Raw genomic sequence first — 15,438 nt, forward strand, 5'->3', positions numbered from 1 at the left:
TCAGCCTCTCCCTGTAACCCCGCCAACCTATTACAAAAAATCTCAGCCTATGCAAGCAGCCTGCAAAGGAATGGGTCTTAGGACTTCCCTGAAATGAAGGCAATAGACCGCAGCCTGTGCAGAGAGTATATGGTTTGGAATATTTCCATCAAATATTAAACCATACAAGAATTTTCACTCATCTTCATCCTGGAGGTTACAAAACAACTCTGCTCTAATGAATTCTTTACATTGGCAGCTCTTCTATTTTTCTCCCTTCCTCCTCGGATTCCCAACTTCCACCTCAACCCTCCTCCTTGCCTTGCTGTGAGAGTCTCACATGTGGTAACACTTTTCCTTGATTTAGGCCTTGAATTGGTCTACACCTGTGTAGACCTTCTAGCAAGGGCTCAGCAGGCTTCCCAGAGAGGTCATGCTCCAGAAGTGCTCTGCGCACACAGGGCCCGTCACTCTCTGCTAAGACCTGCCAGCACCTTGCCTCCTCCTTTGTTCCAGGCATTCAGACACCTCCATATATTACTCCCAATATGCCATTTTTCCCCTGAAGTTTACAGGGATGCAGTCAGTCTTCATAGCATGACACCCCAGGATTTCCTTTAGAAAGTTTGTCAAAGCCTGCGACCTTAAAAGGGAAATGTAAAATAAAAAGACAAAAAGAAAAAAGAAAAAAAATGAGAGAAAAAAAATAGAAGTAAAACTTTACTTGAAACTTTCTGGAATGTTCTCCTAATAATATTGTGAGGTTGATTTTGTGCATCTTTTAAATTAAAAAGAAAAGAAACTGAGGTTCAAGTAAGTCAAATGAAGTGATCAAAGTCATAGTGCCAGATGGTCAGAATAATGATTGAAGGGTAAAGCCTTAAGTGCAGGTCCAAAATACTGTCAAACTATAAAGCCAATTTTTTTGTTTTGTTGTTTGGAGATGTAGCCATTAATTCGTAGCTAGGAATTGAGGTTCTATACTAGATGTCCTATAGAAATTGTTTCATTTTTCCCAATAGTCCCAACAGGTAGGTTTAGCTTAAATACTTACAGGACTATACAGAAATGGACACCATGAAAATTACATTGTCCAAGACTGAAGAGATTGTACAGGAGCAAGGTACCTGACCTGAATTGTGGCCAACTCAGATTCTATTGTCACATATAGTTGCCTGAGTCCTGCCAAGAGTTATTCTTGAACAGAGTCAAGAGTTAGCCCTCTAAAGTACAGGTGGGGGTTCGGTGGGGAGGAGAAAGAATTGGGACATTGGTGATGGGAATGTTGCGCTGTTGAAGGGGGGTGTTCTTTACATGACTGAAATTCAACTACAATCATATTTGTAATGAAAGTGTTTAAATAAAGATATTATTTAAAAAAAAGAGTTAGCCCTCAGCACAATCAGATGTTATCCATAAACAAACCAGCTAAAAGTTAATATTGTCCAAAATCACATTTCCAAGTATAGGTGAAATCCTAATACATTCTGTCTCAAATTGTTTACTTTTCATAATAAAAAAATAATGGGTAGCTTCTATGTTTTTAGGATTTAAGAAGATTCTCATTTTAACTCACCAAGAATATCATCTCTGGTTCCTGTCCACGCATTCTCTCCTAATGATAAGGAACCATTTTCTCTTCCTCAATCCTAAATGTGCTATAAACTGGTTCATTTCCTTTGGTAAATGACACTGGCCAGATGTTTTGGAGTCTTTTTGGAAGATGGATTAAAGGAATAAACTTTATTTCACTTGAGTGGTCTCATCCTTGGATTCTGGATTCTAGTATTTGGGGGCTTGTTCCAGATTGAACTGACAATGACTCAGTTGCCAGCAAGGCTGCCTAGGTCCTGGAACATAAAGTGGGACACCCTCTAGAAGAGTTCCTGAGGGTGCAGCAGAGAAGATCTCCTGAGGGCACGCCAGCAGAGGTAGGCTGTCTCTGCACATGAAGGGTGGAGCCTGAGTCTTGCCATGTGTTTTGCAAATGGGAGACATTTTAAAAGGCCTCTGCTATGCTCCATGCGTGGCCATAACCACCCCATCCTGAAAGCTCTTGAAATCTCCTGAGAGCACACTAGCAGAGGTAGACTGTCTCTTCCTAGGAAGAACAAAGAGCCAGAGGAGTCCATCCTCTCCATTCTGCTTTGAAACTACACACATATTCTAGCCAAAGAAAATGCAGCAGCACAACATGTATAAAACACCACACTACACACATTACAATGGAGAAACAATGCAGGCCAACACCATGATAGAGAATAAAGGTGGCAGCTCTAAAGACCCAAAAAGTGCCAACCACCTATTTAGCCTTTCAGATAAGGAGTTTAGAAAAGAAATATGGAGAATATTCAAATATTCAAGTCAAAGAAAGCATGGATAGAGATGAACAACCACAAATAAGAATTAAGAGGATATAAAGATAGAAATAAGAAAACACCAAACTTAAAAAACAGGACTGAAAAACTTAGTAGATGAAATGAAAACCTCACTAGAAAGCTTCTCCAACAGAGTAATAGCAGCTGAGGACAGAATAAGTGAGCTAGAAGATGAGGTGCATAACAACTCCATACATCAGAAGAGATCAGAATAGAGCCTTAAAGCAAATGACCAAAGGAAGAAACCTTGAAAGAATGTGAACAGACAAAAGTAGAAGTCTTTGATAAACTCAACAGAATAGAAGGAACTTTCCTCAATATAGTCAAGGCCATCTACCACTAGCCAATGAAAAATATTATTCTCAATGAAGATAAACTAATAATCTTTTCTCTAAAATCTGATACAAGACAAGGATGCCCTCTCTCACCACTCCTTTTTAAAATAGTGCTTGAAGTTCTTGCCATAGTGATTAGGCAAGAAAAATAAATTAAGGGCATCCAAGTAGAAAAGGAAGAAGTCAAGCTCTCATTGTTTGCATCTACTAGACTAGACTACACTAGACTAGACTTAGAAAACCCTAAGGACTATACCAAAAAGCTTCTAGAAACAATAAATTCATATAGCAATGTGGCAGGCTACAAAATTAAAACTCAAAAACCAATTGCTTATATACCAATATTGATAGAGAATAAATGGAAATTATAAAACAATCTTATTCACATTAGCGCCCCACAAATTCAAAAAACCTTGCACTCATCTTAACTAAAGAGGTAAAGGATCTATACGAATAAAACTACACAACCTTGCTTTAAGAAATGAAAAGGACACAAGGATATGAAGATACATATCCTGTTTATGAATTGAGATAATTAACATTATTAAAATGTCAATACTCCTCAAAGCTTTGTACAGATTTAATGTGATCTCTCTAAAGGCACCCATGACATTCTTCAAAGACAAGTGGATCAAACATTCCTGACATACATGTGGAACAAAGAAAACCCACAAGTAGCTAAATCATTCCTTAGGAAAAGGAATATGGGTGGCATCACTTTTCTCAAGTTTAAATTATATTACAAAGCTGTATTCATTATAACAACATGGTATTGGAATAAAAACAGACCACCAAATCAAATGAATAGACTTGAATATTTAGAGAATGTTCCTTGGCATACAATCAATTATTATTAAATAAAGGGGCAAGAAATACAAAATGGAGCAAGGAAAGCATCTTCAACAAGTGGTGTTGGCACAACTGGTGAGTCATATGCAAAAAGGTGAACTCCTACCTCCATCTAAAACCATGAACAAAGATCAAATCTAAATGGATTAAAGACTTTGATATCAGACCCAAATCCATAAGGTATATAGAACGACATGTAGGTAAAACACTCCATGACATTGAAACTAAAGGCATCTTCAAGGAGGAAACTTATTGTCCAGTTGTGAAATTGAAGATAAACAAATGGAACTATATTAAACTGAGAAGCTTCTGTACTTCAAAGGAAATAGTGACTAAGATATAAAAGTTATCTACAGAATGGGAGAAATTATTCACCCAATACACATCAGATAAGGGGGAAATGTCTAAGATATACAATGTACTGACAGAATTTAATAAGAGAAAAACATTTATGAGCTGGAGCGGTAGCACAAGCGGTGGAACATCTGTCTTGCATGCACTTACCAAGATGAACCACGGTTTGATCCCCCAGTGTCCCATATGGTCCCTCAAGCCAGGAGTTATTTCCGAGCACATAGCCATGAGTAACCCCTGAGCGTCACTGGGTGTGGCCCAAAAAGCAAAACAAACAAAAAGAAACCACATTTAATTCCATCAAAAATGGGGAGAAGAAATGAGTAATTTCTCAAATAAGAAATACAAATGGCCAAAAAGGCACATGAAAAATGTCCCACATCTTGTAAAGTTCTGTCAGTGCCTTGTATATTTTGGATATTAGCCCCTTATTTGATAAATATTGGGAGAATAGTTTTTCCCACTCAGTGTTAGGAATTTAGATTTTTCCTATCTACAAAGCACACTATAAAAAATAAACACAATAAAAATGAGTACTGTAGTTGGCATTTTGTTAACAACACAAAATTGAAGTCACTGGTCAAAAGGCAAGAAATAGCCACCAGCAGCCCCTCCTACCAACACCAATATAGCTCCAAGATAAATATAATGTTGCTTAGTAAATGAATAATGGAGTTACTGAGCATAACAGCTTACTCAGCCTTCTGGGGCCTTTTTGCCAAGTTCTGTCTTCTTAGAGCTAGTCATAATAAATACAGAAAAATATCATACTAATCCAGGCATGTACTGTTATTAAAAATTGTCCAGATATTTCTTGGACCTGTGCCACCTCCAGCTGCTCAGGTACATGCCTTCCTCAGCCTTTCTCCTCTGTCACTGCCACATCAGAATGAGCCATCATGTGTGGATAACCAGTTATTTCTCACCAACATAAAGGACCTTCCCATGTGGAATTTCTACACTGGGAATAATAACAGCAAAGAGAAGATGCAGAAAGTTCCTGGAATTATTATATGAGATAGTTGCCTACAAGAAAACCTGCTCTATTAACCCGAGTAGTGTCTCTATAAAGATGGATGCACCAGGTTTCTCCTTCAAAAATGGCAGAAATATTGTATGATGAATGCTATGATGTTGAAGCCATGTCAGGAAACCCAAAGGAAACAAACAACAGCAGAGATAAACTGCAAAATACAATTTATGTGTTTTTAAAAGATGATAAGAATGGGTGGAGAGTCATTTATGAGCTATTTAAAATGATGACACTTTGCAAAGGACCTGTAACTATAACACAGAAAATAGAATTGTTTTCTGAGTTTTATGTCAACTCATTTTGTCATAAATTTCAGAGCCTCATCTGGACACCACACAGGATCATCAGCGGTTCTCTGATTCATTAAAGCATGTTTGATTAAAACACTAAAACTAAGGAATATTTCCCAATAATTTTATAATTTATAAGAATTTTCTCAAACACATTATTCTTCCAATAATCCTGTGAGGCAAATTCTACCACTTACTGGTAATTTATATTTGTGAGTTAATTGATATAGTCAAAGTTAAGTGACTCAAGTAATACAGTGTGATGGTGAATTTTATGTGCCAGCTTGACTGAGTCACTTGGATGCCCAGCTATTTAAATATTATCTGCAAGGGGGTTTTTCATGTAAGAATTTATTTAAATTGGTAGGCAGATATAAAACAGATTACTTTCCCCAGCATTATCCCATATAATACCACAAAAGCCAAACAAACAAACAAACAAACACAAAAAAAGGGGGGGGGGAATCTTTGCCTGCATGATTGAGCTGGGTAAACTGTCTCCTGCCATCAAGCTGGAGCTGTCACCATTTTTTCCTGACTTGGAATTATTAGGATCTAAAGTTTGATTTAGAATTAACTTGGACCAAACTTTGCTGTGAACATAAGTATACCCATGACAAGCTCAAGTTTTAAGGAACGACAAGTAGGCCTGAACAGCCAGTTTCAGGAACTTTGAGGGCATGTACCAAAACAGATAAAAAAGCAACACCCGTGGGGTCTGTTGGTGGACAAGGTCACAGGTACCCAGTTGGCTCCCAGCCCCTTTTCTACTACATCAGATGATGAAGACCCCCAAAGCCCTATAAAAACAATATTCCACTCTAGATATCTAGTCATAAAAGGAAACACCCTAGACAACACCAATCAACTTCCAGGTTAACTGTGATTGTTTGAAGCCTCTGTAACCCAATAAAAGGAGCCTACGAGCTCAGTAAGGGGTTATTGCCTTACAGGGGCCACCCCAGCATGTTGGTAAATAAAATCGCATGACTTATTGCAGTGCTGTTCATCTCCTTGGTGGTCTTCGTAGGATGAATCTTAAGTTCAGAGCTTACAGAATGGGTCTACACAAAGCATAGTTACGGCCTCTATAGTTATGTGAGTTTTTTTTTAATAAAATGACATCGACTATATATTATTGTTTCTATTTATCTGAAAAACACTTACTAATATTATGGGTTCTTTGGGACTTGCAAGCAATACATTCCTACTCCTAACCCCCCTAATCAAGGCAAATTTGAAAGCCTAGAAATAATACCTACAAAACCAATGAGAGGAGAAACTGATTTTTCTACGCTCAGAACCAAGGCTCCAGTCCTTCGTGACCTCAGATAACAAAGCCTAAATTATGCTGTGTGTCTCATACTGACTTAGATACAGTCAAAACAGAAAGAAATATAATATGGTTTCTCTTTTTTTTTTTTATGGAGAAAGATCTCTTTTTCATAAGCATGTATCTAATTAAGACATAGGAGTTATGGAACAATGAAATTATTAGTTTTGGATAGAAAGAGGCAAGGCTCGGTTTAAGAAAAACAGGGCTGGAGCAATAATACAGGCACTTGGTTTAGAGTACTTGCTTTGGGGGCCACTTGCTTTGTACGCATGAGTGACTTAAGCTTGCTCTCCTACAACCCATAGAATTCCTGGCACCCTATCTGACCTTCCCAAGCCATGCCAGGTTTGATCCCAGAGCACAGAGCCAGGGATAAACTTTTAGCAAATCCAGGTGTGCTTCCCAAAGACAAAATTAATTAAAAAAGAAAAACATAAAGAGTCAAGCATACAGAGGAGATGGAATAATTTTAATAACATAATCATAATCATATTGCAAGAAGTCTCAGTTATGGATTTCTCAAGATCATAAATTCTTCCTCAGGCCTTAGATTCATGGAAGACTCAGAGACAATGAATAAAATATAAATTAAATAGTAGCCTAACAGATATTCCAAAAGGCCCCCAAATTAGCCAGACCATCCGGTATAATCTTTGTATTTTCTATCAAAATTCTTGTCACCAGGAGCCGGAAAGATATCATGGAGGCAGGGCATTTGCCTTGCATTCAGAAGGACAGTGGTTGGAATCCCGGCATCCCATATGGTACCCCGAGCCTGTCAGGAGCGATTTCTGAGCATAGAGCCAGGAGTAACCCCTGAGGGCTGCCGGGTGTGACCCAAAAAAACAAAAAGATGAAAAAAAAATTCTTGTCACTTGATAAGTCACACGAAGACTCAGTTTCCTATTAAATAATAATAAAAACACACACACACACACAATTTGAGCCATATTCAATTTAGTCCTATACTAAATTCATCCCTGGTTGGGGAATTTATTTTCTTTTCCTTTATACTTCCTTTCCAATAAACTTTTCTATTTTCAACTTTTCTACTTTCAACTGAATCTTTATTACTACACATTTCCAATATTTTAGAACTTGGGAGCCTTGGTCCCAAGGTCCCATGACAGAGATCCACTGTCATGGCACCTGTATCATAATGAATAAATGACGTTCATAGTTTATAAAAAATACAATATGATCGTCTCCTCAAAGTAATTCAAGTCTTTCTGTCTCCTACTAGGTTTGTTCTCTCTCTTGAACACCATGTCTCTCTTTAGCATCCTTCATATTTCTCTAAGTGAATTTTTTAACCATGCTGACACACTAAAATTAGTGTTAATCAAAGTGTTTCAGGCAGGAAAGTGGGGAGTGAGGAAAGTAACCTTAAGCAGACAGTGTTTCTATCTCTTCTTTCAACCCACCTGTCCACCGAACATTGTCAGGACTGTTGAAGTTGGCTACAAGCAACTGAATTCTCATCGTGCTGGAGCCAGAAATCACTCTTTCGTGGAAAAGAAAAGTCATCCCTAATCTCAGCACAGGAGTTCCAGGAATGTTACCTACCTTCCCTTGCTAAAAAGGAACTTCATTTGGAATCCAAATACTAATGAAGCAACGTAGTTTTTATTGAAAGATCTGATCTTTCTTTAACGAACGAGATATATGTTTAAGAAGAACATGGCTTCTCCAGAATAAAACAAAGTTGAAAATTGCTTTTGGGATAAAGTTGTATATCATTTCTCCAAAGAGCCTTGGCCTAAGTTTTTGCAAACAAAAAAGTTATTCTGGGTGTGTCATGGGAAAATTTTTTTATTCTTGATAGTCATTTAATAGTCTTATCAAGATCTTTAAATTCTTCTGTAACTTCTCCTTTTCTGAAGTTTCAGTTTCTGCTTCTCCAATGAACTCAGGACTTACATCCAATGAGATGTGGTCTTTGTATCTTTGAATTTCTTCAGGGCTAGGCAATGTCTTCTTTAGTTTTTTTTTCTCCAAATTACATTATTAGGATTGTCTACCTACCTACAACAAACCACAGTTGACTATGAGCCTCCAATGTTACGTCTCTCTCTAAATGCCTGCCCCAGAGAGAAACCAGGGCATTGGTGATGGGAAATTTTCATGGGTGAAGGAATGGTGTACATTATACGACTAAAATTCAATCATGAACAACTTTGTAATCCCAGTGTTTAAATAAAATAACATTTTTTCTATTATTTATTTTGTCACTGAATATAAATGTGAGAATTTGGAGGGAAAAATTTCTAACAATAAAAGGGTCTCTGAATCAATCCAGAATTGGTTTCCTCTGTTGAAAGAAAAAAATAGTAGTGTTGGGGTTTGTTTTGTTTTGTTTTTATTTGTTTTCTTGTTTGTTCTTTTTTCTTAAATTTTATTTTTATTTTTTAATAATAATAATAATAATAATACAAAAATGTTCACCTAACATATTGCCATCTGGTTGCCACAACTGATCTTTCTGCTCTGCAAATCTGAACCACTGTTCCTTTCTCTTCTTGTTCTTCAGACTATTCCTGCTCTGCTCTCTCCCACTTCAAAATGCTCAAGAAATGCAATTCAGTGTCGTTATACTGCCAGCAGCCCACTCCATCTGTTTCTATCCACCAAGCCCTTCCTCAATATTTCTTAGTGCATTGTTCATTTCCCAAGGGCAACATAGGGCCCCCTCCAATGAGGGGGTGGAGTGGAGTAGAAGGAGTAAATACAAGGTGTGGTTCCAGTTGAATCTGCATTTTATATCTATGCTGTTCTCCAGTAAGTGATTTTTGTAGAGTTTGTTGCCTATTACTGTGTGACCTTTGACTGGAGGATTTCCTGTGCTACATATGTGCTCAGTATCTTTCTCATGTGGTAGATAATGTCTTTGATTGCAATGGCATTTATTCCATGCTTGAAAAATTTATGCAGCCTCATTTTTTAAAGTCCTTCTGGGATGTGTGTGTGTGTGTGTGTGTGTGTGTGTGTTTGTGTTTAAACTCTTTCAGGGTATTAATTATGGTAAATGACTTTGTTTTAATTCTTTCCAAAATATATTCCTATAGTTAAATCTTTTATAGAGTAGCTTATGTAGGTTTTTCCTTTTTATATTCAACTGTTTCTATTATTGGCCAGGCTCTATTTGGCTTCAATATGCACAGAAAATTTACACATGCAAAATAAAATGTGTTGATATTGATTAAATAGAAGTTTAAGGAAAATAAACTCATAAATTGTATTCACATAAATATCAATTCTTAAAGTTAAAAACACACGTGTTTGCACATGTTGAAGTTACCAGACACTTATCTAGTTGCTCAAACTAAAACTCTCAAGTGTACAGATTATAAATTGAATAGTGAAGAAGCTATTTACCGTGCTATCATCTTGTTTAATTTTAATGGCTGCTTTGTCTAAGATAGACATTAACTACACATGGATTTTAAAACCTACATGTCAAACATAATGGTACACTAAATGCAACGAACAACATTTGATTTCCAAAAATATTTAAATGACATTTGAAAATAGAAAAAAGGTATTTAATAAACTGGCAATAATGTATAAAAATCCTCAGAAGCCAAAATGAAAACAAAAGTCCGAAACTAAGAAAGTAAGGAAGCACCAACATGGTGGGAGAGCTTAGGAGGGATGAAATGGACCTCGGGAAATGATTGGTATTTGAAACATGGTATGCTTGAATCCAGTTGTGAATAATTTTGTAATTTCATGATGACTAAATTAAAAAAAATTAAGGAAAGAAAAACACTAAAGTAAGCATTTGTTCCAGGTGTTAACACTCAAGTGTTAAGCAAGTGAGGAGCTGAATAGTCTAGAAACAGCATCTAGGGCTTCCCCAAGAGAAGTCATCTGTAAGCTCCCAGATAAAATTGCACCTTTGTCAAAATAGAAAGCAGAAATATGTGCAAATGTAGACTCAGAATAAACAGGAAAGAAATTACATGCTCTAGTCTTTGCAAAGTTCAAAAATTTACCTATTTCCTATTTCAAAACTATAAACTCACTTTTAAAATGTAACTCAGGGGATGGAGAGGAAGTTCAGTTGGGTTGAATGTATGCTCTGACTGTGGAAGTCCCACAGTCTCACAGAAAATGCTCTGAGCACCACTAGGAGAAACACGCTAGCACAAAGCCAGAAGTAGCTGCTGAGCACCAATGGATGTGGCCCTTAACACCAACAACCAAAAAAAAAAAGTAATATAATCAATTTTAAATTGAACTTACCCTTATGAAAAAAAATATTTAACTCAGTCCTTAAATATTTTATTCATATGAATTCAAATTCAGAGGAAACTAGTAATAAAATTTATAAAAATAATCCACAATAAGTCCAGAAATTATATATATTCAAACATGTTAATACTCCAAATGATAGAAATATCAAGAATATGAAATAACTATTTGTATACTGTAGTATTAAAGGAATTTATTAAAGAGATCAAATAAGACCACCCCATGAAAAAATATCACAGAGATTTACTGTAACCGAGAAAAAGACTACATAGATACACTGCAATAGAAATTTAAAACAAAATAATGAAATATTAAGCAGAAAGTTAAATATCAGTATAGAGAGAACCATCAATTTAGATGATAAATCTAAATGGATTACAAAAAATTCAACACAACTTAAAGCCAAATTTGATTTAAAGTCGAAGACAAATTTATAAATCTGTCTTTAAGGGATAAATTTATTTACTTTGTTGTTGTTGTTTTTTCAGGAAGAAGCAAAATAATGAAGCAAGGGAGTTTTTCTTGAAAAAGATGGGAGGGAAGAGTTAGAGAGAAGTATGGATTCAAGAGACAACACAAGCTTCTCCAGAGTGGAAATATGCAAGCAAAGAAACAGATAAGAAAGCAAGATACATGTAACTGAAACTCAATTATGAACCACTTTGAAATTGTGAGAAAACAAAACAGAAGGGTTGTGAAATTGTGAAAAATAACCCTAGGTTATTATAAAAAAATAAACTTGTAACTACAGGGTTTAAAGAAGGAATAAATTGAGAAAGAGGGAGAGGGAAGGAGAGAGAGAGAGAGAGAGAGAGAGAGAGAGAGAGAGAGACAGAGAGACAGAGAGACAGAGAGACAGAGAGACAGAGAGACAGAGAGCGCACAAGGGCCTGAAGAGCCTGAAGAGCAATATTTCTAGCAGCTACCCAAACAATTTAACAGAGTAACCAGGCAATATTTCAGTCAGGATAGTTTTTTTTAATTAATAGAAGCCATATTCACTGAGCCAGGGCCTGGGGGAAGCTGAAGTTTTATCTTGTCATGCTCATTTTAACAGTATAGGCTTGACAGTCAGAGCTCTGTCCTACTTTAGGTACAGAGAGATATTTAAGGTCATCTGGATGTCACCTGGCAGTGCTAGGATGATATGCGAATCAAGGGATCAAATCTCTTGAATATGCTAAACATGTACTCTACCATTTGAACCATCTCCTCTGTCCCTGAGTGGAAATATTTTTAATAGAGTTAACCCTGATGTCTTTACATTAGACATTGTTGTCATAAGTTGAAGAAGGCCCATTAATTTTAAGTGCACACCAAAAATTACAAAATTAAGCACAGAATCAACCATTAAAACATATCAATAAATTTTAAACACAGACCTCATTCACAACACAATAACCAAGTTAAGTTCAATTTCATATGAAAGAGATAACTAGGAAAATTCACATCCTTGAAAACAACCACATTTCCAGTAATCTCTGGGTCATAAAGAAATCACAATAAAAATATAAAGAATAGCAATAATGAAATACTACTTATAAAGCCTTGTGGTATAAAAACTAAAGTAATATGTCAAGAGCCTTTTGAGGACCTTAATGGTTATAGCAGCAGAAAAAATATGACTCAGATTAATGTAATAAACACCAATCGTTTTGCAGTGAGAAATAATAGGAAACAACATAAAATATTGAAGAGAAGAACAAAGACAATTGTAAAATAAATAGTAAACATGAGGGCTAAAATAATTGCACAAACGTAAGTTGCACCAAGTGACCTTGGTTCATTTCCCAATACTGCATATGGCACCTCAAACACTACCATAAACACTACCACTGGGTGTCTACCTGTCCCCTTCTCCCTCCAAAAAACAAATAAAATTAATGGGAAATGCATGAACAACACAAAGAGACTCAAGAAGTACAAGATATTCTTAAAACAAACAAACAATGCAGTTGACTAAGCCCTGGAAATATTATTCTATTCAAGTAAAAGAAAGAATGCCCACATGAATACAACTTTCAAAATAAAGGGGCGATTTCTGAACGCAGAGCTAGGAGTAACCCCTAAGCGTCACCAGATGTGGTCCAAAAAAAATCAAAAAAAGAATGAAGGAGGAAGAATTATTTTAATAATAAAAATGATAACAGTAGGACATTATAACAGTCTTACATCATCAACTACAAAGCTAAAGATTTTTAAGAGAAGTCTGACTTGTTACAACAAACTTAAGACTAGCTCGGACAGTGAAATATTATTACACAATAAAGGAAATCAACTCATTGTTAAATATTTTTCACCAAAAGAAAAATCTCACCAAAACTATATTTTTTTAAACTTTATATATTTATTGATTGATTGATTTTTGGGTCACCCTCACCAGTGGGTTCACTCTGGGATCACTTCTGGCTCTGCACCCTGACAGGCTGGAGGACCTTATGGGATGCCAGAAATCAAACCTGCTCCTTCCCAGGTTGGCTGCATGCAAGGCAAACGCCCTACAGCTGTGTTATTTCTCTGGCCACTAAAACTATAATTTTTGGAGGTAATCACACCCAATATAACTAATAACTTAAACTCTTAGCAAACAGTAAAAGAGTAAACAACACTCAATCTGTTTTATAGTCTAGTATAACTTTACTTATAAGGAAAGCTGGGATAAAAGTATCAATTAGGCCAAGGAAATTCCCTTTCTAATTTCCCCAATATTTGCTGTGTCTACACAGAAAAAAAAAAGAGCAGCACAAAACAATTTTTGTTTAGGGTTTTTGTTATTGTTGTTGCTGTTGTTGTTTTCATTTTTTGGGCTTGGTTTTGTTTTTATTTCAGGATCGTCGTTATTTATGTGGTGGTTGTCTTTATTGCTGTGGTGCGGTTTGGGTTTTTTTGTTTGATTTTTCTTTTTGTATTGTTGATGTGTTTCTTTTCCTTTTCCCCTTTCTGCTCTCAAAGTAATATGTATAGCCTCTAGAAGGACTCCGCCCACTTTTTGCTTGTTTGATTTTTACTCCCATTTTATTTTCTTCTTTTCCTCAAACAGAACCACATAACTTGAACCCATCTTGTTCTGCCTCTCAAATTGAGGGGGAAACAATGGAGGGTACCAAGACCAAACAGTTGTATGATCACTAAGTCATAATAAAAAAAGATCAGTCTTAAACACCAAATCCAAAGCCAATGACAACAGAATCGATACCCAATCTACAACAGGCTAGACACAGAGGGGACAACTTATACTAACAGCCCTGTGGTTAAGGGAGGGGAATATGGGATGAATGCTGGGAATGGGGTGGAGGGAGTACAACTTTGGTGGTGCCCTGATTCAATGTCAATATGTGTCTAAAATATTACTGTGAACAATATGTAATCCACTCTGGTCAAAATGAAAATTATTATTCTTATTGCACATACCATAGGAATCTTCATTTCCCTGGTGAAGGATTGAATTGGGTTGAATTAAAATAATTTAAATATTGACTAAATAAATAGCACATAACTATACTGGGGAATTTTGTTTTCATAAACAGCAAAGTAAAGCACCAAATTCAGAGGCCTTAGAGTGCTGGCCTCTTGAGGGGATAGATTTAGCAATGCTCAAAACTTGCTCGTGGTTTTGAGCATAAAAAGAGCTATTTTCTCTTTTCTGAAGAATAATTCACAGCCTCCAATGCCTAAATATTGTAGGTGAACATATAGAAACTCCTCTATGACACATTCCCTAAAAATTCATGTCTGTGGCAATTGTAAGATGCCACCATAAGTCCTGGAGTTATATTACAGTGGGTAATATGTCTTGCATGTGGTCAACCCAGGTTTGATCCCTGGAATCCCAAACGGTTCCCTGAACTCTACCAGGAATGCTCCCTGACTCTAGAGCCAGAAGTAAGTCCTGAACACTGCTGAACGTGACTCAAAACAAGCAAAAAAAAATATGCCACTATAGACAAAGAACCTTATTATTTTTTAATAAATGAACTCATCAAAAATTGGATGTGAAAAAAACTTGTAGAGTGTGCTAGAAAGATGGAAAGGAATAACATGCTTATGAAAGATTCTTTTGCTGGACTATTTCATGAGAAACCTCACAGGACAAAGAAATGAAAGAAGAGAAGGAAGGGTCAGCAGGAAATGAACAGCCCATAACAGGCAGTATTACTTCATAAGTAGGAAAAAAGATACAATTGGATAAAATAAGTTGGAAAGTTATACTATTGTCTGTGGTGCCAGGCTTTAATAGCATCAAATAAAAGAAGTACAAAACAAAAGGGGAGAGGGAGAGGATGCAGTCTGAGTGATGAGAATAAAAAGGGTAAAAGAAGCCCAAAAGGGAGAAAAATAAAAACCAAAAAAGAAAAAGAAGGAAAATAGAAAAAAAGAAAAAGAAGAGAAAGAAAAAAGAAGAAAAAATAAAAACGAAGTACACAACAATTTTGTTAAGTGAATTCTCAGTTGCATGATAGCTTGTGGATAGCTTTACCCAGTTATCAGTTTCCTCATGTTTATTGTAGAGTGCAAAATAGAATCATAGTTAACAAAATCTGTATCATGAATCAGTGAATGAATAAATAATAAACTAATAGCAGGCTAGAAAGAATAAGTTATTTTCTTTTATGAAGTGGTGAGTGTAAGA

This window comes from Suncus etruscus, chromosome 19, assembly GCF_024139225.1.
Source record: "Suncus etruscus isolate mSunEtr1 chromosome 19, mSunEtr1.pri.cur, whole genome shotgun sequence".
NCBI classification, from domain to species: domain Eukaryota; kingdom Metazoa; phylum Chordata; class Mammalia; order Eulipotyphla; family Soricidae; genus Suncus; species Suncus etruscus.